This window comes from Delphinapterus leucas, chromosome 3, assembly GCF_059928025.1.
Source record: "Delphinapterus leucas isolate spDelLeu-1000000601 "Yukka" chromosome 3, BTC_Dleu_Yukka2, whole genome shotgun sequence".
NCBI lineage: Eukaryota > Metazoa > Chordata > Mammalia > Artiodactyla > Monodontidae > Delphinapterus > Delphinapterus leucas.
Window position 1 is genome coordinate 113,947,426 of NC_143131.1, and position 14,802 is coordinate 113,962,227.

General features: G+C 35.8%; 1 pseudogene; it reads left to right on the forward strand.

The window, feature by feature from the left end:
* Window positions 1-14,367, forward strand: part of LOC149749648 (uncharacterized) — a 133,339-nt pseudogene extending 118,972 nt beyond the window's left edge.
* The last annotated feature ends 435 nt before the right edge of the window (window positions 14,368-14,802 follow it).

Below are 14,802 nucleotides of genomic sequence, written 5' to 3' on the forward strand. Positions count from 1 at the left end.
TATATCCTTGCTGCTTATCTATATTATACATAGTAGTTTGTAGCTTTTAATCCCATACTTCTAATTTCTCCTTTGGTAACCAGTAGTTTGTTTTCTATATCTGTGAGTCTGTTTCTGTTTTGCATATGCATTCATTTGTATTATATTTTAGATTCTACCTGTAAGTGATATCATACAGTAATTGTCTTTCTCTGTCTGACTTATTTCACTAAGCATAAGGTTCTCTAGGTTCCTGCAAGTTGCTGCAAATGGCAGAATCTCATTCTTTTTTATTCCATTGTATATATACATACTACATCTTCTTTCTCCATTAGTCTGTTGATGGGCATTTGGGTTGCTTCCATATCTTGACTGTTGTAAATAGTGCTGTAATGAAACAGCTCATACAACTCAATATTAAAAAATAATAATAATCCCGTCAAAAAATAGGCATAAGACCTGAATAGACATTTTCCCAAAGAATATGTATGGATGGCTAACAGACACATGAAAAGATACTCAACATTGCTAATTATTAGAGAAATGCAAATCAGAACAACAATGAGATATCACCTGACACCTGTCAGAATGGCTATCATGAAAAGTCTACAAATAATAAACGTTGGAAAGGATGTAGAGAAAAGGGAATTCTTTGCACCATTTTTGGGCATGTAAGTTGGTGTAGCCACCATGGAAAACAGTATGAAGTTTCCTTAAAAAGCTAAAAATTGAACTACCATATGATCTAGCATTTCCACTCCTGGGTATATATCTGGAAAAAATGAAAACACTAATTTGAAAAGGTTGTTTATTTTCTTATTGTTTAGTTTTGAGGGTGCTTTTTATATTCTGGAAACAAGTGTTTTATTAGATATGTAGTTTGCAAATATTTTCTCCCAGTCCGTGGTTTGTCTTCTCATCCTCTTAGTGTATTTCATAGAACAAACCTTGAAAAAATCCAATTTGTCAATTTTTCTTTTATGAATCATGCTTTTGGTCTAGCTAGAACATCTTGGGGAGAATTAATATTTGAATAATATTGAGTCTTCCAACTCATAAACATGGTATATTTCTCCATTCATTTAGGTCTTTGATTTTTTTCATCTGTTGATTTATACTTTTCATCTACAGATCTTGTGCATATTTTGTTAGATTTATACCTGTGTTCCATTTTTTGATGCTATTGTAAGTAGTACTGCTTTATTAATGTTGAATTCCAACTGTTTACTGCTAATATGGAGGAATACAATTGAGTTTTGTATATTGACCTTGTATCTTACAACCCTGTTATGCTTACTTAGTTGTAGGAGCCTTTTAAAAGTTTTTTTTTCCTATGTGGCCAATCATGCCATCTGCTAATAATGATGGTTTTCTTAGTTTCCAATCTACGGACGTTTTATCTCTTTTTCTTGACTTATTGCACTGTCTAGGACTTCCAATATGATATTGAATAGAAGTGGTAAGAAGGACCGATTTACTTTGTTCACAGTCTTAAAAGGAAAGTACTCAGTCTTTCGCTATTAAGTATGTTATTAATGGTAAGATTTTGTAGATACCCTTTATTAGGTTAAGGAAGTTTGCTGCTATTACTAGTTTGTTGAGAGTTTTTAATCATATGGATTTTGAATTTTGCCAAATGCTTTTTCCAATGTTGATCCAGCCTTGAATTCCAGGGATAACCCCAGTTGGTTGTAATGTATTATTATTCTTTCTTTTGTGGTACGCGGGCCTCTCACTGTTGTGGCCTCTCCCGTTGCGGAGCACAGGCTCCGGATGCGCAGGCTCAGTGGCCATGGCTCACGGGCCCAGCCGCTCTGCGGCATGTGGGATCTTCCCGGACCGGGGCACGAACCCGTGTCCCCGGCATCTCAACCACTGCACCACCAGGGAAGCCCTGTAATGTATTATTATTTTTATGTGTTGCTGGATTTTGTTGAGGATATTTGCATCTGTGTTCATCAGGGATTTGTTCTGTAGCTTTTTTCCTTATAATATATTTCTCTGGTTTGGGTATTATAGTTATACTAGTCTCACAGAATAAGTTGAGAAGTATTCCATTCTTTTCTATTTTCTGTATGAGGTTGTGTAGAATTAGTATTATTCCTCCTTAAATGTTTGATAAAAGTATTTAGAGAAACCATCTGGACCTGGAGTTTTATTTGCTCAAAAGTTTTAAATCATGAATTCAATTTCTATAATAGACAAAGGACTACTCAGTTTATCTACTTTTACTTGAGTGTCTTTCAAGGAATTTGTTCATTTCTCCTAGTTTGTCTAATTTGGGTCTTTAATATTTCCTTCCTTCTACATATTTTGTATTTAATTTTCTCTTTTTTTCTGGTTTCTTAAAATAGAAACTAAGATGACTGATTTGAGAACTTTCTTCTTTTCTAATATAAGAAACTAATGCTATAAAATTTCCTTTAAGCACTGTTTTAGCTATATCCACAAATTTTGTTATATTTTCCCTTCATGCTCTTTCAGTTCAAAATATTTTCTAATTTTTCTTGAGACTTCCTCTTTTATCTTTGGGTTATTTACAAGTGCACTGCTTCATTTCCAGATATTTGCAGATTTTCCGGATCTTTCTGTTATTGATTTTTAGTTTCATTCTATAATAGTCAGAAAACAAATTTTATATGATTTCAAATTTAAAAAACATGTTAAGTCTTATTCTGTGGCCCATAGTATGGTCCATCTTGGTGAGTGATCCATGTGTACTTGAAGATAATTTTTTTCCTATTGTTTTTGAGTGGCATTTTATAAATGCCAATTAGGTCAAGTTTTTTGATGGTGCTGTTACAGTCTTCTGTATCCCTGCCGATTTTCTGTCTACTTGTTCTATCAAGCACTGAGAGATGAGTGTTAAATTCTCCCGTTATAATTGTGAATTTATCTTTGGCTCCTTTCAATTTTTCACTCCTGTTAGACTTCGTTCATATATTTTTCAGCTCAGTCGGTTAGGATTACTATGGTTTCCTGATGGATTGAGCCTTTTAACATTATGTAATATCCCTCTTTATCCATAGCAATTTTTCCTATTCTAGAGTCCACTTTGTCTAATATTAATGTAACAATTCCAGCTTTCTTTTCATTAGCATTTGTGTGATATATCTCTTCTCATCCTTTTACTTTTAACTTATGCATGTCTTTATATTTAAAGTAAGTTTCTTGAATACAGGATGTAGTTGGGACTATTTTTTAAAAATCTAATCTGACAGTCTCTGTCTTTTAATTGATGTAATTAGACCATTGCTTTTAATGTAATTATTAATATTTATATTTAGGTCAACCATTTTATCATTTTTCTATTTGCCTACTCTCTGGTTGTTTGTTTTTTTCTTTTGAATTTTTATTTTATATTGGAGTATAGTTGATTCACAATGTTGTGTTAGTTTCAGGTGTACAGTAAAGTGATTCAGTTATACAAATACATGTATCTATTCTTTTTCAAATTCTTTTCCCATATAGGTTATTAGAGAATATGGAGGAGAGTTCCCTGTGCTATACAGTACGTCCTTGTTGATTATCTATTTTAAATATAGTAATGTATATATGTCAATCTGAAACTCCCAATTTTTCCCTCCTCCCTCCCCACCTTTCTCCTTTGGTAACCATAAGTTTGCTTTCTAAGTCTATGAGTCTGTTTCTGTTTTGTAAATAAGTTCATTTGCATCATTTTTTAAGATTCTGCATATAAGCAATATCATATGATATTTGTCTTTCTCTGTCTGACTTACTTCACTTAGTATGATAATCTCTGGGTCCATCCATGTTGTTGCAAATGGCATTATTTTATTCTTTGTAATGGCTGGGTAATATTCCATTATATATATGTTCCACATCTTCTTTATCCATTCATCTGTCGATGGACATTTAGGTTGCTTCCCTGTCTTGGCTATTCTAAACAGTGCTGCAATGAACATTGGGGTGCGTGTATCCTTTCGAATCATGGTTTTTTCTGGATATATGCCCAGGAGTGGGATTGCTGGATCATATGGTAGCTCTATTTTTAGTTTTTTAAGGAACCTCCATACTTTTCTCCATAGTGGTTGTACCAATTTACATTCCAACCAACAGTGTAGGAATGTTCCCTTTTCTCCACACCCTCTCCAGCATTTACTGTATGTGGACTTTTTGATGATGGGCATTCTGACAGGTGTGAGGTGATATCTCATTGTACTTTTGATTTGCATTTCTCTAATAATTAGCGTTGTTGATCATCTTTTCATGTGCCTCCTGGACATCTGTATATCTTCTTTAGAGAAATGTCTATTTAGGTCTTCTTCCCATTTTTTGACTGTGTTGTTTGTTTTTTTGATATTGAGCTGCATACGCTGTTTGTAGATTTTGGAGATTAATCCCTTATTGCTTGCTTTGTTTGCAAATATTTTCTCCCATTCTGAGGGTTGTCTTATGGTTTTGTTTATGGTTTCCTTTGCTGTGCAAAACTTTTGAGTTTAATTAGGTCCCATTTGTTTGTTTTTGTCTTTAATTCCATTACTCTAAGAGACGGATCAGAAAAGATATTGCTGTGATTTATGTCAGAGAGTGTTCTTCCTGTGTTTTCCTCTAAGAGTTTTATAGTCTTACATTTAGGTCTCTAATCCATTTTTAGTTTATTTTTGTGTATGGTGTTAAAGAATGTTCTAATTTCATTCTTTTACATGTAGCTGTCTAGTTTTCCCAGCACTGTTTATTGAAGAGACTGTGTTTTTTCCATTGTATATTCTTGCCTCCTTTGTTGTAGGATAATTGACCATGGGTGCGTAGGTTTATCTCTGGGCTTTCTATCCTGTTACATTGATCTCTATTTTTGTTTTTGTGCCAGTACCATACTGTTTTGATGACTGTAGGTTTGTAATATAGTCTGAAGTCAGGGAACCCGATTCCTCCATTTCCATTTTTCTTTCTCAAGATTGCTTTGGGTATTCGTAGTCCTTTGTGTTTCCATACAGATTTTTAAAGTTTTTGTTCTAGTTCTGTGAAAAATAACATTGGTAATTTGATAGGGATTGCATTGAATCTTAGATTGCCTTGGGTAGTATTGGCATTTTGACAATATTGAGTCTTCCAATCCAAGAACATAGTATATCTTTCCATCTGTTTGTGTCATCTTCAGTTTCTTTCATCAGCATCTTATAGTTTTTGGAGTACAGGTCTTTTGCCTTCTTAGGCAGGTTTATTCCTAGGTATTTTATTCTTTTTGATGCAATGATAAATGGGATTGCTTCTTTAATTTCTCTTTCTGATCTTTCATTGTTAGTGTATAGAAATGCAACAGATTTCTGTGTATTAATTTTGAATCCTGCAACTTTACTGAATTCATTGATGAGCTCTAGAAGTTGCTAAAGGTAGCATCTTTAGGATTTTCTATGTATAGTGTCACGTCATCTGCAAGCGGTGACAGTTTTACTTCTTTTCCAATTTGGATTCCTTTTATTTCTTTTTCTTCTCTGATTGCCATGGCTAGGACTCCCAAAACTGTGTTGAATAAAAGTGGTGAGAGTGGACATCCTTGTCTTCTTCCCAATCTTAGAGGAAATGCTTTCAGCTTTTCACCATTGAATATGATATTAGCTGTAGGTTTGTCATAAATGGCCTTTATTATGTTGAGGTATGTTCCTTCTATGCCCACTTTCTGGTGTCTCCTCTCTGTTTGGCTCCTCTGTACATCATTTAATGCTTTCTTTTGAATTAACTGAATATTTTTTGGGTTTTAATTTTTATTTATATATTGGCTTTTTAAATTATATCTTCATATATAATATATATCTAATATACCTATCAATGTTATATATAATTTTTTAGTGGTTACTCTAGAAATGATACAATATAAACCTAACTTTGCAGTCTATTTAGAGTTAATACTTTACATTTTCAAGTAAAATATAGAAGACTTACAACCAAAAAGGTACTATTAACCTCCCCACTTTGTTATAGTTGTCATAGGTATTATATAAACATACATTGAGCCCTTCTCTTAGGGTTCTGTAGATTATCATTTTTTCTTTCAACAGTCATATGTATTTTTGAAAACCTGAAAGGAAAAAAATAGCCTATTATATTTACCCTTACTGTTTCTGTTTCTTCATTTCTGAAGACTGGAATCATTTCCCTTTAGCCTGGAAAACTTCCTTTAGCATACATTTTAGAACAGTTCTGCTGGTGACAAATTCTCTTTGGTTTGTCCCTTCACTTGAGAATGTCACTATTTTCCTTTCATTTCTGAAGGCTATTTTCACTTGATACATAATTCTGGGTTGACATTTCTTTCAGCACTTTAATGATGTTGTTTCACTATCTTCTGACCTCCAAGGCTTCTGATATGAGGTCAGTAGTATTTCAAATAGCTGATCTCCTATATATAATGTGTTTTCTCTGGCTGCTTTCAAGACTTTTTTCTTTATCTTTAGTGTTTAGCAGTTTGATTTTAATGTGTCTGTATGAGCTGTCCTTTTGGATTTGCTCTGTTTTAGATGTGTTTGACTTCTTTATTCTGTAAATTTATGTTTTTTGTCAAATTTGCTAAGTTTGACATTTTGTTTTCTTAAATTTTTTTTCTCTGCTAATCTTTCCCTAAAGCCCTGTTCATTTTTTCTCAATAATTTTCATCTGTTCTTTAGTTTGGATAATTTTTATCCATCTATATTTATTGATTTTGTTCTTTTTTCTGTCATCTCCATCCTACTATTGAATCTATCCAGTAGTTTTTCACTTTCAGATGTTGTATTTATCAGTTTCAAAATTTCCATTTGGTTCTTTTTCATAATTTCTATTTCTTGGCTGAGCACGTCTATTTTTCCATTCATTTCAAGAGTGTTTGTCTTTACCTCATAGAGAATGATTATCTAGCTGCTTTAAAGACTTTTATAATTCTAACATCTGATTCACCTTGAGGTTGGCATCTGTTGATTGTCCTTTCCCTTGAGAATTGGTCAGATTTTCCTGGTTCTTGGTAGGCTGAGTAATTTTGTATTATACCCAGGGCATTCTTTATATTCATTTGTGAGTCTCTGGGTCCTGTTAAAATATTCTGGAGAATGTTGATTGTTTTCTTTTAGCAGGCCACCAACCTGGTTGGGTTCAGATGACAAGTTCTGACTCACCTTCAGTTGGAGCCTTTTCTCACCTTTTCCTGATCCCTCCTCCATAGGATTTCCCCCACACTCTCCAACTTCAGGGGCTCCCTGGCCTGGTCCTCTGGCTAGAAATTTGGGGTTCTCTTGTTGATTTAGCCACTGACAGTGTTGCAGTTTTGCATGATTGGGCCCATGGAAAATACTGACATGGTCACAGAACAGAGAAGAAAGCACAGCACTCTTTGCACAGCAGGATCCCCCTTTCTCAGAGGCACAGCCTTCTTGCAGGTGCCTGGCTTGTTGCCCTTTCCATGGTCCTGCACTTCTCAGACTGAAGCTGGCCTTGGGGTGGAGCAAGGAGGGAAAAAGGAGATTAAAAACGATGTGAACTCCTCCACATTCTCTGGCTTAATTTAAGGGCTACATTCACCAAAAGAGGTCATTTCTTAGAGTTTTTGCTTCCTGCAACTACTTTGCTATTCCCCAATTTGACTCACCCTTCAGTTAAAGCCAAGAGATAAAGGAAGAAAAGATAAAACCATATAACTCGTTACCACCATACTGATTATACTTCAGGTTTTGACTTCCTTCACCAATCTACCTGCTGTTATTTCCTTTTCAGGATCCTCAGGTAGCTGCTTTCTGAATTCTGTCCAGCATTTTTAGTTGTCATCATTTGGATAGGCTGTAGTAGACTTGCTCCATTGCAGTTGGAACTAGAGTTAAGCTGGTTTTTACTTTGGGGCCTTAACCTCTGGCTTCTGCATTTGATAGCTCACGTTTGGGCCCTTACGCCTGCATGGTTCATGCAGACTCAGAAAACTCAGGTTGACGGACAGAAAGATTTTGTCTCTGTACAACAAGGAGTACATTCTTACCCCCAGGTTTATGCAAGCTTGGTTCTCTGTCTCTGTTGCTTTGATCTCTGTTTGTGTCAGGGCATTAGAAATTAATTGGCATTGGCCTCATCATCTCCTGGGGCAGATAGAGCCAGAAAGGCTAAGTACAAGTCTAGTCTCTTCTCCTTCCTAGCTGTTTGATACTGGAAGGGCCGCTTTACTTCTCTGAGCCTGAATTTCCACAACTATAAAGTATACATGAAAATGACTGACTTGAAGGCTAGTTCACTTAACAGTTATTTATTTAGTATCTGTCACAATGCCAGACATTATTCTAGGCACTGGGCATATAGTAATGAAAAAAAGCAGACAAAAATTCCTGTCTTCATGAAGCTTATATTCCAATGGTGGGTGGTGGACAACAAAAATATGAGTGTGGGAATTAGATATAATTTATTAAAAGCAAGACTAATAAGTGCTCAGTATATGCTCCTCACCTAGACATGGAACACTTAAATAGCATGTTTCTCATGGTGTAGGTGGCAGTCAACTTTCCCTGGCATAGTGATGAGAATTAAAGTGAGCTCCAAGTAGTTTGACTTAAAACAAGTCTTGGCTTCACCTCTCTGACCATCCCAGTTGTGCATGTACTTCCTGCTTACATCCAGAAATGGAAGTGCTCCAATACTGGACAGACCCCATTGACAGCATCGCCCAGTTGTAACTATTCCAGGCAGAGCAATTATATGTAAGAGATGAGGCTTTGCTTAGAAAAATGGGCCTGGAATAAAGTCAGATCCTTGATGACAGTGAGCCTTTTTAAATCTTAAGACCAAAAGGCCATCGTGGTTTCACTCTTGTGGCTACTGTAGTGGAAGAATAGATAACCTACATTCACTGATTTATACGGATGGCAAAGTTACAGTAAGTTAAAATAATTCATTTGCTATGTGCACACTTTCCTATCCAGGATCTCCTTTAATGCTCACAATATCCCTGGAAGGAGAAGGAGAAAAAAGAGAAGAGGGAAAGGGAGGAGGAGGAGGGAGAAGATGAAGACGATGATGATGGTGTGATGAGACTAACAGCTAACATTTATGGAGCACTTGCTATGAACTAAACACTTTATATACATTGTCTCATTTAATAAATGAACAGGACCAAGATTACTGTATTGGTTTCATTTCAGGGAAGACTGGGGCTTGGGGAATCAGTAGCTGGGATAGGTCTCAACCCCAGGCCCAGTCTAGCGCTCTCTCCGCTGTCCCCTATCTGCCTGGAGGACGGGCAGAGTCAAGGTCCTGTTAGTCATGTGACTCCAGCCACCTCCCAGGGCCCCCCCTGCAGGGACCTGCCAAGCCCTCCTCCCTCCTTCCCATCCCACCTCCCACCATCTCGGGCCCAGGCGGGTTAACAGCAAGGCCCCTCTGGCGCAAACATTTCCTGGGTGGTGACCTTGCCCCAGATCCGGGAGCCTGGGCTGTGGAGTAGTGTGTCTGTCACACTAGCTGGTTATCACCCAGGAAAGTGTGACACTGATCATTGTGACGTGGCTGATCCAATGGTGCCGTTCAGATGCGTGACTTGTTGACTTGGCTGTTTTGACACTGGGACATTTTGACATGGTCTGAAGAAAAACATTGAAAATATATTAAAATTTCAACTTACAGTGTTTGTTTTATTACCTAATAATGTGAAGGATGTCCTTGACTCTATCCCTGTTGCCTGAATATGAGGTTCTAGAATGGAGGAGGCCCTTGGCTGGAGTGGGGGTGAGGAGGGTGTGATGAAATCTTTAAAAACTGTATTTCTTGGTGGTAGGCAGGCATGAAGACTTAGCTGATTTCTTTTTGGATGCCACATCAAAAAACTCCAAATCCTTATGACAGGCCACTCTTCACTGGGCATCCCTAGGGCAGGTCTGGGGGTCCAGGCACCAGAGGAAACCAAAGCCAGGGTGGTCCCTGACCCACAAGAAAGGAGGGCTCCGGAACGTCATGGCACTTGCTGTATCCCTCTTGCCCCAATCCATCTTTATTTCCGTCTCCTCGTGCCACAGTCTCTGCCGCCTCTTCTCCTCCTGGGCTTTTCCATGAGAGCACTTGGATGGAGTGTGTGGACACAGACACTAGGCTCTTTCTTAAAACAGCTTCTTTGGTGTTTCAAGGTTTTGACTGCTCATCTTTGGCCTTCCTCAGTGCATGTGCTGCAGTGGTAAAAGCAGGAGCTAAAATTGGGAGGCTGTCTCAGATCCCGGCTTTATTAATGGGAGATATTGTCTACAGAGAACGTGAGCTTTCAAGTCAGGTGGACAAGGGTTTAGCCTGGCCTCTACCACTTAACTGATCAGGTAGGCTAATTTCTGTGAACCTTGGTGCTGTGGACTGAGTTGTGTCCCCCCTACATTCATATATTGAAGCCATAACCCCCAATGCGATTGTGTTTGAAGATGGGGCCTTGAGATAATTTGGTTTAGATAAGATCATGAGGGTGGGATTATTGCCCTTATAAAAATTGACACCAGAGAGCTTGCTTATGTGCCCCCTGCCAACTCCCCCACCCCGCCCCATGTGAGGACACAGTGGTAAGGTGGCCATCTGCAAGCCAGACAGAGCTCTCACCAGAACCTGGCTATGCTGGCACCCTGATCTTGGACTTTCCAGCCTCAAGAAGTATGAGAAATTAAACTGGTTGTTTAAGCTACCCAGTCTGTGGTATTTTGTTATGGCAGCCAGAGCAGACTAAGGCTCTTCGTTTCCTCACCTGTGAAATGAAGGTTGTAATGTTTATTTCATAGACTTTAGAGAGTTTGAACTACATGAATATGTGACTAGGAGCCTGCATATTACTAGACGTTTCTTTTCATTAATATCATCAAAAATAGTCATCATGATAATTATAAATAACAATAATTTCGTTTTAGGGATGGGAAGTTCCACTGAAATGAATTATCGAGATAACACAATTTTACTTTCTTATGCAACAACTCTGAAACCAAACACGTTCCAGACCAAATAACATATATCACATACTTTCTGCCTTCTTAAATAGTACCATGAAAATAATATTTCATAGTGCATAACATTAGTAAGAGTATGGTTTTCTGAAAGTTTTGTTTCATATATTTATACATAAAATTATACATATAAGTATACTGAAATGTAAAGTATATTTCTAATGACATGATTTTGAGCATTTTTCATATGCTTAATTGCCATCTGTATATCTTCTTTGGGAAGGTGTCTATTCAGATCTTTTACTCATTTTCAAAATTGTCTTTTTTCCCCTTATTATTGAGTTTTAAGAGTTTTCCCAGCCTTTGACTTTTCTTTTATTCTCTTAACAGTGTCTTTTGTAGAGAAGTTTTAAATTTTAGTAAAGTTCAACTTACCAAATATTCCATTCATGGATTGTGATTTTGGTGTTGCATCTAAAAACTCATTGCCAAACCTGAACAGGCCTATACCTGTCAAAGTAATTGAATTTATTTTCAAAAACCTCCACACACACACACACACACACACAAACTCCAGGCTCAGATAATTCCACTGGTAAACTCTATCAAACATTTAAGGAATATATAACAGGAACCTTACACCAAATCATTCGGAAGACAGGAGGAAGGAATATTTCTCAACTTGTTTATGAGGACAGCATCACCCTGGTAACAAAAGCTGACAAAGACACAAGAAAACTATAGATTAATATCTTTCATGAACATGAGAACGCAAGATGCATTAAGGGCACAAAATCCTTAATATAACTTTGTCAGATCAAATCCAGCAATGTGAAGAAGGATACGCATCATGATCAAGAAGTGTTTATTCTAGGAACACAAAGTTGATTTAATATTTGAAAATCAGTCAGTATAAGTCACCTTAACACAGAATAAAGGAGGAAAACCATATGATTATCTCAAAGACAGAAAAAGCATTTGACAAAACTCAACAGCCATCATCCTCATAAAAACTCAGCAAATTAGAAAGAAAAAGGACTTTTTCAACCTGATAAAAGACATCTACAGAAAACCTACAGCTTATTTCATAATGGGGAAGTATGAAACACTTTCTTCCTAATGTTAAAGACAAGATAATGTTGTTCACCCTCATCACTTCAACATTGAACTGAAGATCCTAGCCAGTGCAATAAATCAAGCAAAGGAAGTGAGACATACAGACAGGGATGGAGGAATTAAACTTGTCTTCACTGGTGTATAATATGATCATGTATATGAAAAAATCCTAAGGAATTTTTGAAAAAGCAGCTAGAACTAAAAAGTGAATTTAACAAATTCAGAGGGTACAAGGTCAATTTGCAACAATCAGTTTTTTCCTATATACTAGGAACAAACAATTAGAAAATAAAATTCAAGAGACTCTTGCATTTATAATAGCATAAAACCCGTAAAATATGTAAGGGAAAATTTAACAGAATATGTGTAAGACCTCTACACTAAAAACTATAAAACATTACTGAGAAAATTTAAAGAGACTTAAATAAATTGAGAGATATATCATGTTCACGGATTGTAACACTCAGTATAGTTAATATGTTAGTTCTTCCCAAGTAATGCAGTCCAAACCTGTTACAGCAGATTTTTTTTTAGAAATTAACAAATTGATTCTAAAATTAATATAGAAACACAGAGGTCCTAGAATATCCAGAGCAATCTTGAAAAAAGAAGAACAAAGTTGGAGAATTTAAACTACCTGATTTCAAAACTAACTAAAAAAGTACAGCAAACTCTAGTGTGGTATTGATTTAAGGACACACATATAAATTAAAAGAACAGAATAGGAAGTCCAGAAATAGACCCACATATATGGTAAATTAATTTTTAACCAAGATTCCAAGGTAGTTCAGTGGGAAGTGGATATTCTTTTCCAATATTGTTATTGGAACAACTGGATAGCCATATGGAAAAGGAAAAGCACCTTGACCCACTGTACCTTACACCATAAACAAAAATTAACTCAAATGGATCATGAACTTAAATGTAAAGTCTAAAATTTAAAACCTTCTAGAAGTTTAGATAGGAGAAAATCTACTCCACATTGGGATAGACTAAAATTTATTTGGGCACAAAAAAATCACTAATCATAAAAATTTATAAACTGGATTCAGTAAAGATTAAAACCTTCTACTTGTCAAAAGACACATTTAATAAAACGGAAAGGCGAATAGACTCAGAAAATATTCAGATATCTGATCAAGGACTTTAGCTAGAATATGTGAAGAGCTTTATAGCTCAATAAGACAAAACCTAGTGTTAAAATAAGCAAGATATTTTGAATAGACACTTCACACCAGAGCACAAATGAATGGATGATAAGCACACGACTATGCATTCAACACATATTTAGCAGGAAAATTCAATAACTCATCCACTAGAATGACTACAATTATAACAATTTTTTTTCATTTTAATTTACAATTTAATCCCCAAATTGGTTTACACTGTTCCCTCCAGAAAATATAAAGATACTAAAAAGGACAGTCATCTCTATCGTATCCTCAATGATAAGTTTCTCAGAAAATTTGTGCAGTTTTATTATTATTAAATATGTCATCTTTATTACATTATCCTCAAAAGCAGGCTATTAAATAATTACATTTTAGATTAATGTTAATTTTTTTCCAGTTTTATTGGGAAATAATTGAAATATATCATCGTGTAAGTTCACCATGATAGTTTGATATATTGTCTATCGTGAAATGATTACCAACAATAGGGTTAGTTAACATCTATCATCTCATATAGATAAAATAAAAAGAAAAGCAAATTTTAAATTTATAAATATTATGAGATGAATATTTAATACCTCCACCTCTTCTTCCTCTCCCCCAAATTTTATCATACTTTTAATTATATCAATAATTAGTGTTTGCATCATTATAACAATGTAAATATGTTCTCCGCAGAACCTATTAGAATACTGTGATTACATGTCATTTTAAAATTTTAAGTATAATTGACCTATGATACTATGTTAGTTCCAGGCACACACCATAGTGATTCTATGTTTCTGTACATTACAAAATGATCACGATGATAAGTCCAGTTACCATCTGTCACTATACAAAGTTATTACAATATTATTGACTATATTCCCCATGCTGTACATTTCATGCCCATGACTCATTTATTTTATAACTAGAAATTTATACCTCTTAACCTTCATTACCTCTTTTACCCATTTTCCCACCCCCACCCCCTCTGGCAACCACCTGTTTGTTTTCTGTATCAATGACTCTGTTTTGTTTTGTTTATTCATTTGTTTGGTTTTTTAGATTCCACATATAAGTGAAATCAAACACTATTTGTCCTTCTGTGTTTGAATTACTTCACTTAGCACAGTACCCTCTAGGTTCATCTATGTTGTTGCAGATGGCAAGATTTCATTCTTTTTTATTGCTGAGTAATACTCCAGTGTGTGTGTGTGTGTGTGTGTGTGTGTGTGTGTGTGTGTGTGAGACATCTTCTTCATCCATTCATCTATCAGTGGACACTTTGGTTGGTTCCATATCTTGGGTATTGTAAATAATGCTGCAATGAACATAGGGGTGCTTATATATTTTCAAATTGTTGTTTTTGTTTTCTTTGGAAAAATATGCAGAGGTGGAATTGCTGGATTGTATGGCAGTTCTATTTTTAATTATTTGAGGCATCTCTATACTGTTTTCCATAGTAGCTGCACCAATTTACATTCCTACCTACAGTGCACAAGAGTTCCCTTTTCTCCACAACCTTTTCTCGTCTTTTTGATAATACCCATTCTGACACATGTGAGGTGGTATCTCATTGTGCTTTTGATTTGAATTTCCCTGGTGACTAGTGATGTTGAGCATCTTTTCATGTGTCTCTTGGCCATCTGCACGTCTTCTTTGGAAAAATATCTATT